This window comes from Heliangelus exortis, chromosome 17, assembly GCF_036169615.1.
Source record: "Heliangelus exortis chromosome 17, bHelExo1.hap1, whole genome shotgun sequence".
Classification (NCBI taxonomy): domain Eukaryota; kingdom Metazoa; phylum Chordata; class Aves; order Apodiformes; family Trochilidae; genus Heliangelus; species Heliangelus exortis.
Genome location: NC_092438.1, coordinates 726,458 through 746,818, shown reverse-complemented (window position 1 = coordinate 746,818; position 20,361 = coordinate 726,458).

Below are 20,361 nucleotides of genomic sequence, written 5' to 3'. Positions count from 1 at the left end.
GTATCTTTCCTAATTCCTTACTGCACAGACAGGAATGCCTTGAGATCTTATCAGCCCTGGTCACAGTGAGGGATTTATAAGCACAGGCAGTAACTTAGATAAAGATACTCCAACTGGTGCATGAAATCATACCAAAGCTCTCCTCAGTTCCCCACAACAGGATGCTGCAGCCTCTGGGATAAAAACCTGCTGCTTCAGAGAGACATTGCCCCTAGCTAGATCTTTTTGAGAACCAAAGTTTCTTTCTAATCAAATTGTCATGCCATCATTGTAATTAACCTCCTCACACATAAAACGCAACTGATCAAAATGTTTCTCTTTTTCAGAGTTCTGTGTGAATCACCCATCTGAGAGGAACAGTGGCTGGTCCCTTCCTGCTGCTGGATGGTTCCATAGTCTCTGCTGGCTCTAGGACAGTCTTCACTCACCACCTCCTCATCCTCACACACACTACCTGATCACCAGCACCCCCTAAACCAACCCCCACCTCTCCTGCCCTTTTATCTCTTCTTATGGAAGACCAGAAAAAAAAAACAAACCAACCAACCAAACAAACAAAAAAAAAACTGTCCAATGCCTCACAAGCAATTGGTCCTAGAAGGGGTGGGGAGAGCAAAAGTGAGGACAGAAACAGCCTCACCTGCCCCAGTGCATCCTGCAGGGTGGGCTCTAGGACATTCCCAAGTGCAATGGCTGCATGCTGTGATGGGTCCTACCCACACCTCACTGTGGGCAGGTTTGCCAGGGGCAAAGCACATCTTCCCTTCTGCCTCTGCACTTCTGATAAAGCAACTCTGTGGCATGGTACCTTCTGAGGCTACTTTGGGCCTTGTTATCCAGATAGCCCAAGGATTTTTTTCTGGCTGGTGCTACCCTGCCTTACCTTAGGAACACTGTCCTTGGCATGGGATGGCTGATAGCCTCAGAGAGAACCACCAGGGAAGAGAGACAGAAACATGGTTTCTTTTTTCGTCCCAGACCGAGGCACTAACACTGCCACATGTCTGAATCCACCTTGTGAAAGCTATTTGTTTCCAGGTGACATCCACCTAGAGGTCAGCCTACATGGTCAGCTTTCAGTTTTGGTGTCTGGAAAAGAAAAAGCACAAAATACTCGTGCTTTTTTCCAGCACCTAGCAACAGCACTCAGTGCTGTGAATAAAACCAGCCTGGAGCTCTGCAGGAAGTACAGGAGGAGGACAAGCCCTTGGGCTAATTTACAAGGAATGAAAACACTTTCTACACAATGTCCTGACACTGTGGCAGCCATTTTCTCTACACAAAACAAATCCAATATTTGTTGTTCTTTCAGCCAGGCTTTTCCTGCCCTAGAAACAGTTTTGAAGTGCTCTTATACATCCCCTGTGCTGCTAAATTACTTGTGGCTGCCGAAGCATGCACTCCGCAGGGACATTTAAATGGTGGTCTGGGTGGGCACGGGGCTGGCTGGGATGCAAATTAAGTGCTATCTTCCTGGGGCTCCAGAAGGTGCCATCCTCATGGGGCTGCACGTAGAGAGCCAGGAGAGCACAAGGCCACATCCACAGGACCCAGCAGTCTTGCAAAGCCACCAGACCTGAATTGTTCATTCAGATTCCGTGCTGTTATGAGAGGATCAAAATAATCCCTTTCCTCACATGCTGCAGCAACCCCCCCAGCACCCCCAGCATCTCTCAGCATCCCCCCGGCAACCCCTCCGAGAGCAGAGCCCGGCACTCCGGGTCCACCAGCGCTCCCTGGACGACGCTGTCAGAGGCGCAGCAAGGTGACATCATGTGCCTGATGTTGCCAAACATGGATGAGCTGTTGCTAGAACAATCAATTTTTAAATAACTCTCTGCCTGTTATTCTCAGCCCTGCAGTAACCATGGTAACGGGGCTCCCGGCTCACCCCTCCGCAAAGGCTCCGCGGCTGCGCGGGGGGCTCTGACACCCCCGGCTCAGCCCCGGGACACGCTGCGGGTCGCGGGGAGCAGCTCCCGGCCCTGCCTCGGGGGTTCTGCGAATACCGGCAGCTCCGGACCCTTCGGATGCTGAGGGATTGTCCCCAGCGACCCCCCCCGCACCCGGGAGCGGGGAAGCCACGGAGGGGCCGGGGGCTGTGCCAGGAGAGCAGAGGTCCCACAGAGCCGCTCTGCCTTGGTTCCCATGGAGCTTGTCAGTCACTGGGCCTGTCCCAGCAGTTGGGCAGAACCCGGGGGGTGTCGGACCCACACCCGGAGGGGTGCTGGTGTGGGGTGCTGTGCCCGCCCACCCGGAGCAATGCCGGTGCACAGGGAGAGTGTGAGAAGTAAACCATACTTATCGTGTTTGCTGCACTGAACCAAAGGACCAGCAATCGCTACAAGCGTCAGGAGCAGCAGCAGCGCGCATCCCGGGCACCCCCAGCTGCCCCTGGGCCTCTTGGGCACCCAGGGCTCTGCCGGCACCGGCGCCGCACGCCGTGAGTGCCCAGAGGGAGCTCCCCGGGTGCTGAGCCCATCCTCAGATGCAGCTCCCCGGGTGCTGAGCCCGTCCCCGGAGCGCTGGTCCGGTGCATGCCAGGATCGCGATTCCCTGCAGGGCCCCCCCTGCAGCCCCCCGCCCCGTGTGGGGAGACGTCACCCTGGGGTCTAGGTCACCTGGCACACGTGTGACAATACAAAAGATGTCCTTAGACTTCTGTGCTCCTCTCCCTACCTTGTTTCTCTCCCTACCTCCATTCTGCTCAGTAAAAATGAAAAGGAAGCGTTGTCATTAACTTCACTCTTCCTGCAATGCAAATGATGTGTGCATTCCCTCTGTACCTGCCTGCCTCCCAGATTTAGGAGGTGGAGAACAAGGAGGGAGGTGGGTTGGCTGAATTGCAAATTTAATTGGACTCCTCCCCAGACAACATACACCGTGAATTTTTCAAAATCATATAAAACATGTAATATCAATTATTCAATCATTCTGCTAATCTCAAGGCTTCCAGAAGACCTCTAGCTTTGTATAAAAGCTATGTATACACGGAATATCATTTATTGGCAGCCTTGTCATCAGAGGATTAACACCCAGGAACACTTCCCTCCTGAACAGGAGCATGTGGTGCTCCCCTGGGCGGTGTTACCTCTGCTCATCAAAGTGGTCCTGGAGAGGCTTCATCACACAAAATTCCACCGCTGCGTTTTATAAATCCTTTACTGGTAGATGCATTTATCCAGCAAACACCTTTGCAGTATAATTCCTAGGGTTTTTTTTCCTGACATTGCTGAGGTCCACATAAGCAAGGCACACAAGTAAGAGATGAACACAGAGCACACAGAGAGCACGCCTGCCAAAGGCACAGCAGACAGCTTGGGGAATGTCCCATGGGAACAGCCCCTCTGCACACACACCGGATCGGGAAGGATCACACCTTCGGCAGACAGTGGAAGATGAGAGGGGGCAGCCCTTGTCACACATTAGGGTTACCATGTGCGCTGCCAGCTTCTTGTGTCCAGGCACCCTCCATCTGAGCAGAGCCAGGGTCAAACCTTTAATCTTTGCCCATAGATCAGGTTGGAACTACAAGACCCCAGGTGCAGATGTTCTCCTGGCCCTCTGTTGCTGTCAGGACGGGAGGGGATGGTTCACTGCTGCTGGTCAGTCCTGCAGCTGGGCAGGTGCCACCCCCGGCACAGGGTGCACGGCACAGAGGGGCTGTGGCACCGGGGGGCTGTGGCACCGGGGGGCTGTGGCTCAGAAGGGCTGTGGCACAGAGGGGCTGTGGCACAGAGGGGCTGTGGCAGATGTTTTTCCCTCGCAGCTCTGGAGCCATTTGATGCAGTTGCTGCAGGCTGCAAAAAGGCAGGAGCCTACCATGCAGAGGGTTTGGATGCCTCCCTCAGGCAGGAGGGGCAGGGAGAGTTAATTAAGATGCACTGAGCAAGTGTAAAGTTTCATTACAAGGCACAAAGGTAGGCTGGTTGCTCTCCCTGACAGACACATCTACATAATCCAGCCTGGGCTCCTGCAGCTGCACTGCGCCGTGCATGCTGGGGCCACCGGTACTGTTTTCATCTATTTTATTGAAAAAACACTATCCAAGGTTTAAGCTGCATAACAAGCCCTACTGTGCAGTAATGTCTTTGCTTTCTTTCTGCAGACAAATATAACTGGAGACTCCCAGGTAGTAAGTGACCATCCTGCATCCAGGCATGCCCATCTTCCTGCCACTGCCTTTTTTGCATGACTGGGAAACCTCAGGAACAGGAAAGATGACAACAGGAGAGGAGTTCCATTGCCACGGCAGGCTACAGTTATATCCTCATGCTCCCAAGCCATCCCAGCACCGTGTTTGCTGAGCACAGAGGAGTGCCTAGAAGTGCAGCAGGTACAACGATTTTGCAGAGGTGCCTGGACATGTTTGTCCTGTGCCAAGCACCAGTCCACAGGGAAATGAGCTGCATGTGAGTCCCAGATGAGACAGAGCCAAGAAAATGTCAGCAGCAGCAGGCTGGGACCTGCTCCAGCCCTTCCAGGTACGGGAGGGGTGTGCAGGGGGTTCTGTCTGCACCCCTCAGTGCTGCAGGGTGGGCTCCTGTCCCTCTGCCCAGCCAGGGCAGACTGCAGGAAGCGAAGGGCAGGCAGGAGGATCAAAGGGCTTCAGCAGGAGCAAGAAGCAGCTCAAGGTCTGTATGTGTGAGCAGCCTGGAGTCTGGGTAACGCTAAGCCCTGGCTCTGCCTGTGCAGGCAGGGAGAGGTGCAGTGTGAGGTGGGACTATGGATCCCACCCTGGCGGGATATAAGATTGCATAGAGGGGGAAGAAGATGGTGCTGCCTAATTAATTATGATAAAGACTAGGCTTAAAGAGAGCCTGGCTGTCAGCATAGTAATTAGTGAGCTCTTTAATTTTAGGCTGTAACATCCAAACTACCCCATTAAGCAAAGAGCAGCTCAAAGTGCCCTTCCATGTGATGTCAGTGAGATGCATGGGCAGCTCTGGAGCCCAGAGCACCAGGGGCTTCTCTCCCAGTGCCAGAGGTGCTCTGGGCCACCTTCTGGACATGTTGGAGATTTAAAACCCTCCTTACTCCCAGTCTGCTGGCCTGGGAGAAGCCAGGGATGCTCCGTGCTTCCTGCACTGAGCTGCCAGCCTGCCCTATCACCTTGCAGGGGCTTTGGGAGTCTGCACCTGGGACAGAGCCCTCGGAAGGGCAGAGCCCCTGCGGCCTCCCTGCTCCAGCAGGATTTCCCAGGAAAGCACGGCCTGGCACATCCATGCAGGACCATGATGGTCCAGAGGCTCAGGACAAAGCAGAGAAAATCTCACTTCTTACTGCAAGGAATCTCTGGCAATGGCAATGGCCATGGCAAAGGGTGACACAACCCCTGGAGCCTGGAGCTGAAGCCAGGTGGGATCTGCCTCACCTCACCATCCACCACCCTTGGGCAGCCTGAGAAGAGCAGCTCAGCAGCAGCCAGAGCAGCCCTCAAAGCCTCATTGGCCTTGGAGAGGAGACCCCTTGGAATAATGCAAACAGCAGCAGCTCTTCCCCCCTTCTCAAACTTCCCTGCTGTCCCTCTCTGTGTCCTCCTCCCAGATCTGCTCACCACAGCTTCTCCTGCCCCAGCATCAGACATTCTGCCCGGTTCATGGCAAGCACACCACAGTAGTGACAAGATGGGACTGGCAAATGTGGAACATCAGAGGAGAAAATTGCATCAGTTCAGCTCCAGATCGTGCATTAGAGAGCTAACACTGCCAGCAGGACCCTGTCCCAGTGCACAGGTAGGGCTGTGTGATCCCTTAATGACAGAGCCGCCGTAAAACCCTGCCTTGTTATCTCATTGTCAATTACGTTTTAATACACGTTTGAAATACTCAGAATACAAACCTTTTCTGTAAGATTGCAAAATGCTCGAGCACTTCTGCAGTTTGGATGGCAGGGGATCAATTATTTGGGCATGGTTTTGCATATAATGGCCTACAACAGATTGTAAAGTTTCTCAGTTAGAGAAGCAATTATGAATACTGAATACAAACTAATGGCTAGAGAGTGGTGGAACAGGGCCATCTGGACTCAGAGACCTGCTTCTGGCTATGAGGAGAGTGAGCATGGGGAGGGGACTCCTCCAGCAGAATGCCATAAGTACTGGGATAAGTGTGTGATCTTCATGGGGAAAAGGCATGGTATAAGAAACTGTGTCCAAGGACAAAAACAAATGTAAACATAATTACAAATGTAAAAATAAGAAAGAGAGAGAAGTGTTAGAAATTGTTTTGCCAGGAAAGAAGTTCAGACTTCACGTGATTAGTGTTTATTCCAGAAGACCAGATCACTTCGTTCGTTTAATGATTCAAAACAGAGTATTTTCAAAAATCCTTGAAAGCTTTCATAAACAGACTCCCATCCAGCCAAAACCCATCTGGCAAAGCTCTTGGGTGTGAGGACAGATTTATTTATCACTGATCAGCAATGAATATTTGGGTTTATTTTGTTGAAAAGGGAAATAAGTCAGGGGTTTGACCATTCAAAACAGCGATCACCATCCTAAAACAACAGAATAAAAAGTGACTGCCATGATGTGACCCAGAAACTGCCTCTTTACAGCCCATTCCCAGCACAGGGACTGGGTGTGTGTGTTCCTGGGGTGCCTCCAGCTGTTCACTGACGAGCCTCCACAACACCTTTTGCTCCCCACTACCCTGTCCAGGGCATCATGGACCTGCACCCCAGCAGCACAAGGATCTGCTGCTCTTGTGCTTCTCCACAGCACTTCACCTTCCTGCTTCACCCAGGCCTGGCACAGCTGGAAGTGTCTTTGGTAAGAGCCCCTCGAACCAGAGCAAGCCACGTGGCTTGGACATACAGCATTTAATCCTGTGTTTTGCAGTCCATTCATAAAAAATGCATGTGGGATGAAAGGTTTTACACAGCCAACAGAGCTGGGATTTAAGGCTACAAATGTCAGATTTCACAACACACTGTCTATAAAACTGCTGAGAAGAAAGTCACGTCACCAGCAGCATGAACCAGGGGATGGGGCCACAAATTTCCTAAAAGTAAATGAAAATGACATCAGGAGTTATTTTTCTCCTGGTATTAAAATCAGTCTAGCAGGAGCATAAAAGTAATCCATGAGTCTGGTCATTCCTGGAACACATTGGTATAAATCAAAAACAAAAGCATGGTAGAGTCAGGTAGAAAATCATCTTCCAGAGACATCCAACTGAGCTCAGCAAAGGAGAAAAGGCTGACACAACATCTTTAAACATTTTTAATTACCCTGTCAAACTGACAATTATAGCGCTAATTATTAGGAAGACAATACCAGATATACTGAATAGCACATCAACAGTATTTTTATGTAATTATGCAATTTAATGAATTGAAGGCTACAGTAATGGACTGTATCTGGTTAATTAGGGACTCCCTTTCTGCTAATAACGACATTTAGTTTCAATTCACTATATTTGTTTTTTCTGTAAAATCAGTTCTATTTCCACAGCTGATGAAGGAGTCTTCACAGCAGCTCATGTGCCCCTTCCTTATTTATGATACACAGATGTTTCCGTGGGGTGGACAATGAACTCCAGCTGGTTTCTCTTTCATTTCGAACTTCACTGTATTCCCTGGGTTAATTACATCCTGAGACTGGGCTCCTTCTGCTTTGCTGCTCTTGGCATCCAGCCTGACCAAAGAAGAGCATTCTCCTGCCTTCAGGCCCCAGGACCTGGCCCTCCCAGGCAGCCCCCCTCTCTGAAAAGCTCTGCAACACCTGACAAATGAAAGTAACAAAGCTGTCTTCTCACATTTGCAGTTTACTGGCATTAATGGCACAAATATTTAGCAGGTTACTTCCTAGCAGAATTTGCCTAGCTCTGCCTACCGTGCACACCCAAGCACACTAAAGAAGTCCCCATCTACCTGAAAGCTCTTGTTAGGAAGGAAGAAATTTAATAATGGGCTTGTAAATTAATGAAATCCCTGCAATTGTGAAAACGTCCTGGGCTTTTGTTGGCCTGGAGATTTATTCAGTCCTGTTGGATTCCCAGATGAGGCAGAAAAGATCATAAACCCGCCAAGAGAAATGCCTCTGCAAAATGTTCCACGGTCAGCTCTAACATTCCTCTACCTGCTGGCACAGCAGCACAGATGCCCCAAAAAGGCCAGGTGCTGGAATTGCAAATGCCATCCCACTTCTCCTTGCCAGTGGCTGCTCAGTGGCATTAATGCTGACAAGAGCTGACCATTCTGTGGTTTGGATTTGGTTTGGGGGGATCTTTCAAAGTTTTATTCTTTCTAAGAATATAATAAGCCTCAAACTGTGTCATCACGATCCACAAGGGAGTGGGAGAAAGCTGTTAGAGGGATCTGGCAGCAGCTCCCACTCACAGCCAGTCTAGGTTCCTCCCCATACTGGGGACGATCACTCAGACAGCAGCAGCTTTTGACAAATGCTTCCAGGATGAACCTGCCTCACTCCTGAGCTGCTGTCTGGCTTCTGGTTTCACTTCAAGTTGCATCTTCAGATGGCCAGACAGCTGTTTGAGCTGGAACTGCTGGCAGGATCTCCCTTCCCTGTCACCAGCCCTGCATCAGAAACAAGGAAACTCTGGGCACTTGGACAAAGTTTCTCCTCTGAGCTACCCCCTCCCAACTGTGTATGAGAAACCTTCACAGGCTTATGTACCTTATCTTTGAAGACGTATCTGCACGAAAGTCAGAGCGTGAAGCAGGTGATGGCACCAGCCCTGCTGCAAAGCATCTCCATGGCAATGGGGTCTGGGTGCTAAAGCTGCACCCTCAGACCACCAGCAGCAACCACAGCTTTGAGCTTCCCAAGAGGAGCCTCTGCTAAGATGCAATGGAATCAGCAGAGGGATAACCAAAGCCACAGCCTTGTGGACAGCAAGGGGCTGGGAAATGGGGCTCAGCCCAGGGCTCTGGGCAGGAACAGACAGTGGAGCTCTGCGAGAGCAGCAGCAGCAACAGCAGCAGCTGCCTGGCCTGACCTCCCTATTCCTGCTCCTGCCTGTTAAACAGCTAGACACTGCTCTGCTGCCCTCGACCCCCCAGTGCTGCTTTGAGACAGCAGAACATTTTGCTCCTGTGGTGTGAGTCAAACACATTAACTCCAGCCCTCCAGGGAGTCCCTGAGCACTGTACGTACCTCTGCCACTTCCCCAGGGCCCAGTAGCTGAGCCAACATCTTTCTGGCCATCTGTCCAGGCATCAGAATTCACAGCATTTTCCTTGGGTGTAGAGACATTGGAGGCCCTGAGCCCAGGAAGAGGAGATCCACACACTCTGAGCAGCATCATTACAGGACAGAGCACAGTCAAGATGACAGGGCTGCAGGTGGGATCTCTGCCTTGCAGATCCCAATGGCCAACGAGAACCCTGCTGTCCTGCCCCACACTAGGCTGGCTCTGCAGACTCCCACTTTGATGAAAAAAGCACACAGCTCTAACCTTGCAAAGCTAAATACATCCACCAGCACCAATTCAAACTGCACAGCTCTGGGGGCAGGACAGATCAGTCACTGGCAGCACAGACTTCTGGAGTGGGATGCTTTGCCTCCTGAGCAGGATGCTTTGCATCAGAGGTGCAGGAGCACCGACAGCATCCGGGGCCCTGCAAGGGCTGAGCAGTGCGTGCATGATCCTAAGGCTGCAGTCAGACTTTGCCAAATATTTAATTTGGAGAAGTGATCCAGAACCAGCACCAGCTCTGAGGAGTGGCAGCATTTCATTTTCATGAGGGAATGCTCAACTAGCTGATTTTATGACAGTATGTCTTTTTAATATATATATAAAATTTGTGAGTGAATTTAGTGCTTGTGAGAGCAAAGTGATAGCACTGGCAAGAGCCAGGGATGAGGTGGGAAGATAGGCTGGTGTCCTGTGGTCATGAGGCAGCACAGCACCATGTGTGATACCACCTGTACCACACTTAGGAAAGCAGCTGCCCTGCCTTTCCAGCTCTCCAGACCAGATACCAGTAATTTCCTAGGACTCAAGTGCTCAGTCCCTCAGAAGGAAAATCTCTTCCAGTCTCAGAGTGGTACTCATGAAAGTAAAAGTTGCCTGTGCCAGCCCTTGTGTAATGGAAGCAATTCCAACAAAGCCTCATGCAGCTCTGCCTGCCAGAGAGTCCTACTGGTAGTGTCTGGAGTGGCTACCCACAATGTCCCAGGAGGAAACTAAAGAGAAAGGAGTAACTAATTTATCTTCTCTGTGACCTAGGCAGAAGAAGAAGGGAGCTGCTCTTTCTCCTGTACCACAAAGCACCTTCCATCTTTCACACACCTGGCCTCATCCCACCCTGGGGGCCTGGGTGCCCTTCCCCATCCCATCCCACCCCATCCCATCCCATTCCTGTCTTCTGACCATGGGATCCACTCCTTCCCATCTCAGCACATAAGATTCTTCTGATGGCTATTGTGTGGGTGGGTGGGGTGTGAGGGGGATAGCTGCAGGGCAACAGGAGATTTCTTCTTTCTTGCTTTCAAATGTTTTTGCAGAGCTCCATCTAGGGGGGATGCTGCTGGACGAGGCTGCAGAGTGAAGGTACCAGTAGACAAGTAAGAGGCTCCTTCCCCTAGCCCAAGGCCTCTCCTCACACACTTATGGTGCTAATTAAAAAGGAAGGGAACAACCCATAAATTTTACAGTTTATTCTAACTTCAGTTCCAACTGGTTTTAAAAGAGCTGATGAAGGTAAGTGCATCTGTGCAGATCGCTGGTGCATCACAGAGAGCCAGTGCTTAATTAAATGTTATTCTAGGAATAAAATTTAGCCCTCATCGGATAAGACTGAATATTAAAGCATCAATTTCCTGGAGGAGGCCGGCTGTAATCAGAATCTCCTGCTACAGGGAAGCAAAAATAATCCCAGCTACTGATACAGCATCCTTCAGACAATGGGGGAAAAAAGTACCGTGGCCACTCAGCACCCCAAGCTTCTCCCATGGCTAACACTTGCTCTTCCTTTCTGCTGGCACCTGACATGCTACTCCATACAGCTCACCCCACTGCTGTCCCCCCTCTGCTGGGGTCCCTGACCACCCCCAGAGCTGACAAGTGACAGCAGCACCGGCTGCTGAAAACACATAGGGCACCTGTGACATCAGAATCCATGCTGGGGAAGGATCCCAGCCTCAGACATGCAGTTCAGGTTGCTGATGATGTCCCTGGGGAGAGGTACAGCAGATCTACCCACATCCTCCACACTTTTTTATTTCCAAGTGAATCACGGTGTCTCGTTTTATGGCATCAGCCCTGGGATGAAAGAACAGTGTTAAACTTCACAAATCCTCTGATATTGCTGTGTCTACAGTTGAGGCATTCACATATGCAGATATTACTTCTCCTTTGCTCAGAGGTCTCTTTCTAATTTAATACTTCCCCAATACTGCAAAAGTCATAAGATGGGCTTCTCCAGAGGAACACAGCTGATCTCCCTGGAAAGGACACTCTGTAATTGCAGACAATGCTCCGCAGGTTCCAGCACAGCCCCACATCAGGGCAGCAGGACAATGACACCTCCAGACCTGACCCAGCAGCCAGGGCTTGCCTCAGCCCCACAGCAGCTGCAGGCCCTGCCTCTGGGTCCTTCCCCTCTTCCCATGGTCCCCATCCCCTCCCCACCATGACAAATCTCTCACTGAAGTGGTGTCAGCCACGGGGACAGCCTCTGGACCTGCCCTTTGCTGGTACTGTCACATCAAATACTTGCTAATTGACCAGTGTGTCTCCTTTTGCTGAGCTATTAGCAGTGGCACCGTGGCAGCCTTCTGACATTAATTATCTGTGTGTTAGCAGCATCTGAAAGCATAAATGGTAGTTGGCCATGGTGTCAGGGTGAGCTCAGTGCTCCAGGAGCTCCGGGACCCCGTGCCCTGGTGCAGCCCAGCTCCTGAGCCCTCGCTGCCACTGCTGGGCCCTGAAGCAGCACATGGAAAGAGCCACTTCTCCCCGAGATGCACTCAGCCTGCTCAGGCTGCCACAGTCCAGGGACACCCTGCTTCTAAACCCTAGCGCTGGGTTTAGAGTGTGGTCTCACAGCCAAGGCAAATACCAGAGCAGCAAGAGAACAGCCTGTGCACAGCCCACAAGGGGTGTTTCTCCAGCAGACCATTGCCACGGGGAGAAAGGGATCAAACATGGCAAGCCTGAGCTCACATTCATTCTCCTGGCAGCTCTAGGAGGGTCCCATGAACTCCATCACTCCTGGCTGGAGGGGCTGCCTGTCCCCACAACAGCCACCTCTGAGACAGCAGAGCTCCACAGCTCTCAAGTGAAGGAGCCACAGCAAAGCAAACACACTCCAGGCACTGCACGCTGCTGAGAGGGCTGGGAGAGGTTTAACACACTCATCTGCATTTCACACGTGCATTTGCATTTAACAAACACCCATCTGGAAAACTGAACAGCTTCTGCACCAGTCCTTCACTAAGCCCCTGGTCCTTGCCCAGCTGCCTCCTCCTGAGCCCAGGCACCTGTGGAGGAGGGAAGAAGCTCATTTGTGTTACACCAGCTCAGGATTAGCCAACACTGACACCAAAGTCAAAATTGTATGTGGTGAGACAAAGCCACCCAGGACACAATAATCTATGAGAGGAGCACACTGTCTGCCCTGGTGTCACCAGGATGCCACCATTGACCCCGATGTCCCCACCAACACCACAAGCACTCTCGTGCTGTGTCCCCTTCTCAGCCCCGAGCTGGCCCAGCCTGCACCCACCAGCACTGCCAGCCGGGTCTGTCACTGCTCCTCACGGCTCCATCTTATCCCAGCTCTAGATGCCAAGCCACATGGCAGGCACTTGGGGAGGAAAGGCAAGCAGCTTCCAACCCACACCTCAGTCCTGCCAGTGCCAAGCTCACACAAGGAGCAGATCTGGCTGTCCTCCAGCCCCTGCTCATCGCCTGCATCTGCTCTGTCCCAGGGAGTCTGCAGACTCCTCAGCCTGTCAAGGATAGACAGGGCTGCCTGCAGCACCCACAACTTTTCTCCTGCTTTCTTGTGGGTGCTGGCACCCTTGATGGCCCCAAGTTCTGCCACAGAAGCTGTCCCAGGCAGTTTTTTCTCTAGCAGCTTTGTCTAATTCCTGTGGTGGTGAACCAAGATGTCATAGCCCATGGGCTGCCTGTGATGTGGGTGACACAGGTGGGGAAGAACAGCCCCTGGCCACGTGCCCCATGACGCTGCCCACAGCTCCACTCCTATCCTCTTTCCATGGACTCCTTTCCCCTGGCTTTGCTGCCAGAGGAGAAGTGTCCCCAGTCTGTGTTTCCAGGTCTGCCATGAGCCTGATCCCACACCCCACTCCCCCAGCTCTGGCTGTTCCATGGCCAGTGCCATGATGGGCAGTGCTGGAACATCAGCCCCTGCCCAGGACTCCCCAGTCACCCATCTGGGCAAGGCAGGCAGCAGGTTAAACAAGCTGAGCTCATCTTCTGCTGGGCAGTGATAGCCTTGACAGAATGCAGACCTTTAGCCAAAGGTAGATGGATACGACCTTCTGGAGTATAATTGCAACAATCTTGCCATTTTTATTCCCTAGTAGTTGAAATATTTCAAAAACTAAATGACTCAAGGTCATTAAACTTTGTAAAGAGATTGCTGCAGGTATTTCCAGGCATCTATCAAAAACGAAGACAGGGTGACTGCCTGTGACTAGAGGAGAGCACAGATCGGCAAACAATAAATTGTCCTGTTTTATATCCCTTCAGAATTTCTGCTGAGGTTTCCTAATTTTTCATATCCAAATTGATGACCATATTAATTAAATTAAGGTTGAATAAGAGGTAACTTTATCCTCTTACCTCCCTATCAGATATGAAGAATGAACCTAGCTGTTGAAAAATAGGATACTTATACAGATACCTATATAACACAGGGTTTTTAAATCAGTTTCTCTTTCAAGGCAGGCTACTTTGGGGAACTACTTCTGCTTGCCTGTGATATTTTAAAGAGACACACAAAAAGTTTCCATGTTTTTGCTTTCTCTGTAGATGAACAAGCTGCATCTATATAATCTATACATGGAGATCTAGGTCTGGGACACCTTCATCTCATCTCTGTGTCTCTAACAATATTTATTGTAAGAACAAAAGCAAAGGAAAAAACAAGATGCTTTTAGGCACAGGTACTGAGGAAGCTCCCTCTCCAGGACAGGACACTCTGTGGTTCAGTGGTATCCCCACCTAACTGAAGGCAAGGGGCACACAAAAATCGAGACTATTTAAAAACTCACAAGTAGCACCAGCTACTTAACATCAGAGGTCACTTCACGTAAGGGCCACTATAGAGCATCCCTGCAACTCCCTTTGGGCAGCAGCAGCAGGACGGATGTGAGCCAAGTGATGGGTGTGATGTAAAATAAAACCCTCCTTGTCCAGTGTCCCGATGGGGGTTTGCCAAGCCAGCAGCTCATGTGGAGTGCAGGATGAGGCCAGCACACTCCCTGCAGGAATGAGCATCCACTCCCAGGAGGACTCTGCCCACAAAGGCAATACTACAGTTCAAGCTACTCTGCTGCTCATTTTAAAAGTGTGACACAAACCTGAAACACAAGATTAGATTGTTTTTTCTTGCCATTCTTTTCACTTTGTTTCAGTGGGGGAGAAAAAAAAATAATCAAGCCACAGCTAACATGATCAGGGTGTGCACAGTGAGTAGCCCAGAATGCTGTGAAATCACATAAAAGATTTGATCAGAGTCAGTATCAGCTGCTGAGCTGTAATAGCTTTTGTGATTCTCCTAACAGGATTTTAATTTTATGTTTATTATTTGGGGCTAGCAAAGCACAGGAAATGCCTGTGTGGTGGTGTGGACCTCCTTTCCCTCTGGTCCCCAGAAGGCAGGGAAAACCCCAGTGAAAAGCAACCTGACTTTCAGTACTTTTAATTTTTGCTTGTGTTCCCCAGGCTTGGCAGGAGAAAGTGAATTTAATTAAAATCAATGGACAAAAAAAAAAAAAAAAAAAGGGGTAAATCACAATACAAATATTCTCAGTGTCTGCGTGCATATGCAGCAGGTGGCTCCTGCTGGCATTCCAACAGTGCTTCCCAACCCTCCTTTGTCTCCAACCACACCAGCTCTTTGGAGCAATGCAGCCCCTCTCCAGAGCCTGCTCCCACCCTGCTCACTCTTTGCCAGGATGGGAGATGGTTGGAAGCAGCCAGGATGGTGCTGCTGCCCTGGACAAGCAGCTCCCAGCCCCTTCCCCCTTTGCAGAGGGGATGCCAGGCTTACCCCACAGACCCCAGCTGGGACATGCAGACACTTTTGGTTCTGCAAGCCAGCAGCTGGCACCGTACCAGGAATCAGACCTTCCACCACATTTAGCTGCCACCACAACCACTGTGCAAGAGCAACAGGGTTTCCTCTCTCCGGCACAGCCAGGGGTTCAGCCTTAATAAAAAAAAATCATTATCCCATTGTTTAGCACCACATGCCAATCCCTTCCAGATGAATTAATTTTTTAATCACACTTTTAATGGGGGAGACTGTTAGAGCCCATGCGGGAGTGGTTAATATTAGTACTATTTAACTGTGGAAAGCTTTTCATATCGTAAACCAGACTCAAGGCTGGACAATAAAACTCACAGTTTAATTGGTGAGTAACAGCCCTCCAGGCACTCGTAGCTCCTGAGGGCTGACAGCAACAACACCCTGTGCTGGACCAGGACAACACAGAACCCCGAGGGCAGCTGAGACACATCCCTGCCCTGCAGCACCCTGGCTGGGAGACCCCAGGAGGGCTGCAGGGGGGCACCCACCCCCCAGGCTGCCTGCAGTCAGAACCAGCCAGGGGACACTCAGCATAAGCAAGCACTCAGCATGTATGTGGGCTGCTCATGGCTGCATTTTTCTTCCAGTCAATCTTTCACAGGTCCATGCTGGAGAAATGGGAGCATTAAATATCCCCTTGCTGTAATTCAGCATGCAGCAAGAGATACAGATTTAAATATTTAGTAGCACGTAACTGCCTAAAAGCCTCAGCAACATTTTTAAAAATCACTTCTTAATAAAACTGGACTGAAATATTCCCCACAGTTAGAATTTATGGTTGGTAATTGGTGTTCTTGTGATAAATAGAAGTGAATATATATTTATGATCAACAAATATTAATGAAGGAATAATATGGGAGCCCAACTTCAGGCTGTGCAGCTTGCTATTACTCAGCAGTATTCCCCAAGGATCACTGACATGAAGCAAACCCAAAGACCAGCTCAGTAAATGCTGTTTCACTGTGAAGTCCAGAAGAAAGTGAGCGTGGGGCACAGGAGCTATTCCCAGAGGCTGCATCTCCCCCACACAGCACCACAGCCATGCTTCCATCCAGCATGAACTCTACTCCTGGGTATCAGGTACATCTCCTATCTGAACTGCAGCCTCAAAACACTCCAGCACAGTAGTAGATTCTTATCATGGGTGAGCTATCAATTTGCATGTGTTCCCCCATGATTAAAAACCTGGAGGCAAGGCCCATGGTAACTGCTCCTCTTCCTCTGCTTGACGGCAGGAAGAGATTTATCTCCAGGTGATGATCTTGATTACTACTTAAGCACAACACAAGCAGGAGCAGCATGTTGATTTATCTTCATTTTTCACCCGGCAGGAGCAGTTTTTAATGCCTGATGCCTTCTGCACCAGAATCTTGAATTAACACATGAGCCAGACCGAGGAATCCCAAAGAACACCCTCTAGCAGCAGACGGGTCCTCACCTGAGCACGTGGGTGCTGGGAGCCAGTGGGAGGCTCTGCCTGAGCCTGAACATTTCTAGCACTAAATAAGAGAGACATTTTTATTTTGCAATAGAAGCTCTGTGATCTCGGAACACAATTTGCATAAACAGACAATTTGGCTATAAACAATTTCAACATTAACTGGTATTTACATATAGAACAACTCATTCAAAATACAATTAAAGGCCTTGATGTATTGTAAAATGTCAAAACATTTAAAAGGCTTCAACACACGTGTGTAATTTACGTCTCCTTGGTCAGACATAAAACTGGAGTTTGTTTACATTCTCTCTACCAAGGCCCTGAGCACATGGTGATTCTGGGTCCCTGCATCAGAATGTGCAGGGATTGATTTTCCAGTTACCCCTCCACACAGAGAATCATCTCTGTCTTCTCTACACGTCTGTCTGTCTGATTTCAAGTAAGAAGGCTATGGCTCAGATGCCTAGGTTCACCTCACAGCTGTTTCCACTCGCTCCCTACCCTTAAATCTACAGATCCTCCTCACTGTGCAGAAAAGAGAAGCTGGGGGGATGCCATCCATCCATTAGAAGGAGCTTGCTGAGCAAGCTGGTGAGCACTGGGCTGTGTGCTTCTGTCTGGTTCAGTTTTGTACCATCAGAGCTTGCAAGTCCAGGACCACCATGTGAAGAAACCTGATTGCCCAAATTTACCAGTCACTTGGTATTTTTATTCCCAAGTTCTCTGTTTCTGGCCGCACGCTGTTACCCGATAGCAAAAAGGAGTGCTGGAGCTTGAGTTGTTTCCCCAAGCCACAGCAGCCTAACAAGGCTCATACGCTGCTGAAATAATAAGCAAGAGTCCTTGCCCCATCTGTCCACTCCCCAAACATTTAGAAAGCTGCTCACAGTTGTATTTCTTCTCTGTAAGGTCAGACCCCTTAAGGGCTACAGGATGAACAATTCCACATACATCCTAAAAATACATAGCTTTATTTATAAACCACCTAATATATTTTAAAGGGCAAGCACTCCACATTTCACTTTTTATTGCCACTTATCTTCCATCTCTGCTGCTGTGTTTAGCCTCTGCCATGCAAAGTCACAGCCAGTGCTGCTGCACAGTGCCAGGAGCTCAGTCAAGTGCAGCCCTTGTAACCTGTCAGAGAGCTCACTGAAGAGATCCTTCCAAAATACCAGGGAGCATATAAAGCAAATCAAAACCCATAAGTGATCACTGACTGTGAGCTCAAAGGAGGTAAATACTGAGAAAACAACAGAATTAGCCTGGGAACGGGGTGCACAGGCAGCTCCGGACAGGAACATGTTCTGCTGCTGACAGAGCAATGACCTTGGCACTGGGAGCTTGTTCAGCTTACAGGGAACCATTTGCCTCATAACACTCTTCTGTGCTTCTCTCCAGGCTACAGCAGCACCTGGACCCCCACTCCCACCTGAGGGAAAAGGCCCCCCTGCCCCAGCCCCTGGCCCGCTCAGGGGGAGCAGAAGGACACAGCACTCCTTTACTCTGCCAAAGTCATCAACACTGGTACTAACTGGGCTTGCAGAGGGTTCTTGTCTCTCATTAGTCTGCCACTCAGCATCCATTAGCTCCTGGAAGGGCCTCCCTGCAGTAAATCCTCAGCCTGCACCCTCCTTCCTAGGCCATGGCCAAGCCCTTTGTCTGAGCTGCTGTTGCTGGTGCCCAGAAAGATGCAAGCTGTAATTTATTACAGCACAGCATGTGGATGCTCTCTTTTTCTGCATTAAATAATTATTTAAGCTTTATTAGGTATTTATCAAGTAAACTGTCAGCATCTGAAGTTTTCTTATTGTAGCTGAAGATTTAGAGCAGTAATTTGTATGCATCCTGGCCCGCACACAGGAGGGCCTTTCTGCAGGCTGAAATTACAATATGAGCATGATGGTTTATGAGATAATTGAACTTAGCCTTCACCCTTTGGGAGGATGGAGGAAAGAGGTAAGGAGAAACATGCTTGCTGGGTTGCCTGGCATTACAAGAGATTCCCACTGTGTTTCTGGAAACTTGGGAGCAGCGAGCAATGGTGGGACAGGGACAGACAAACCAGGATGACTGCCACCACAGGTGGCACCAAATGCAGAGTTCCTCCTGCCTGTCAGAACCAGCATCCTTCAATTTCCCAGATGCCTCTGGCTGCTCCTTTGCCTTTCCTCCCTCATCTCTCTGCGGAGCTGTAGGTGCTTTCCACCGTGTCTTGTTCAAACTGGACATCTACATGTGGAAATTGAAGAGATGCACTTCAGAAAACATATAATCTCCTGGCAACCTGCATATCTGAGGAATTCAGTGGCTCCCTGTGTGATAAGCAAATCCAGCAACCCCAGCCACACTCCACCCATCACCATAACTACAGGCTGTGTTAGCCTCTCACAGCAGGTCTTTCAACAGATGAATTTAAAAGGTTTGGGTTTGGCTGATTGCATCTAATTTGTCTGGAACCACTGTCAGGATGCTGTGGCAGAGCTGTAGCTCTTGTCCTGGCAGCCTCCTCTCACTTCACCAGATGGCTGCCTTGGCAATTGCACATCGACTGAAGAGGCTCAGCACACAGGGTGCACACCAGGTGAGCCCCAGGAGATGGCACAGTGCTCCTTCCCATCCACAGCTGAAGCTTTCTTTGGTTTGTATGGAAGGAGTGTGCTTTGCATGCACCCCCAAGCCTGGCATCAATTCTGGGTCAGGGTCCACAATGGGGCCTCTTGACAGTCACACCTTTGCTGCAGGAGAGTGAGCACAGGCAAAGGCTATTGGACTGCATTTTTGCTCATCACATTCCATCTCACTTGTGTGTCAAAGCATAACATACACAGGAGTTACCTATCATTCCACCAACAGCTTTAGCCCATGAAAAACAGAAGCTACAAAGACTGAGGGACAAGGTACTTGTGACACACACAGCACAGATGCCAGCACTTGGCACATTCAGACTGGGACAGCATCATGAGATGATTACTACAGAGATGGGAACCCATACAGTTCTCAGTTCCTGCAAGAAGGCACATAAGCCATTTTTTCCTTTATAGATTCTTGACACTTAACCTACTCACTGCTTTTTATTTGCATTGATCACATTTTATAGTATGATTAAATTTGGATGGAAGAGAACCAATTAGTTTTGTTTTACACTTATTGAATCCACTTTATGGTCAGGCAAATTAACTCTCAGCAGTTAGTTTGATTTATCCAACAGCATAAAGCTTGACAATCTGTACTCTCAGATAATCAGTTTTAAAAGAATTATCTTTATTGTTATTTTTCTTGCTCAGGAGAAAGTATTAAACATGGAAGAAGGTATGAAGAGGAAGCAAATATGGTCAGCAGACTGTTTTGCAACAGAAATCTTGTAACATAGAATCTGAAAGTAGCATCTCTTATCAGACATAAAATTATTCCTTCTCTAAAATAAAGAGCCTAAGTATGATAGTGACAGCATACCAGTAGCAGACTTACAAGCTGGGGAACAAAAGTGTAGTTTGGAGGACTGCATCCAAAAAACAAAATAATCTCAGCACCCCTCTAAAGGGGATACTAACTTTGCAGGGTCCTTAGACCTGGACACAGCTGCTCCTCTCCCTTTGCCAGGATTCCCTTGAGAAGCTTCACATGTGAAGACTACACGACTTCCATTTGGCCAAGCCATGAAGCAC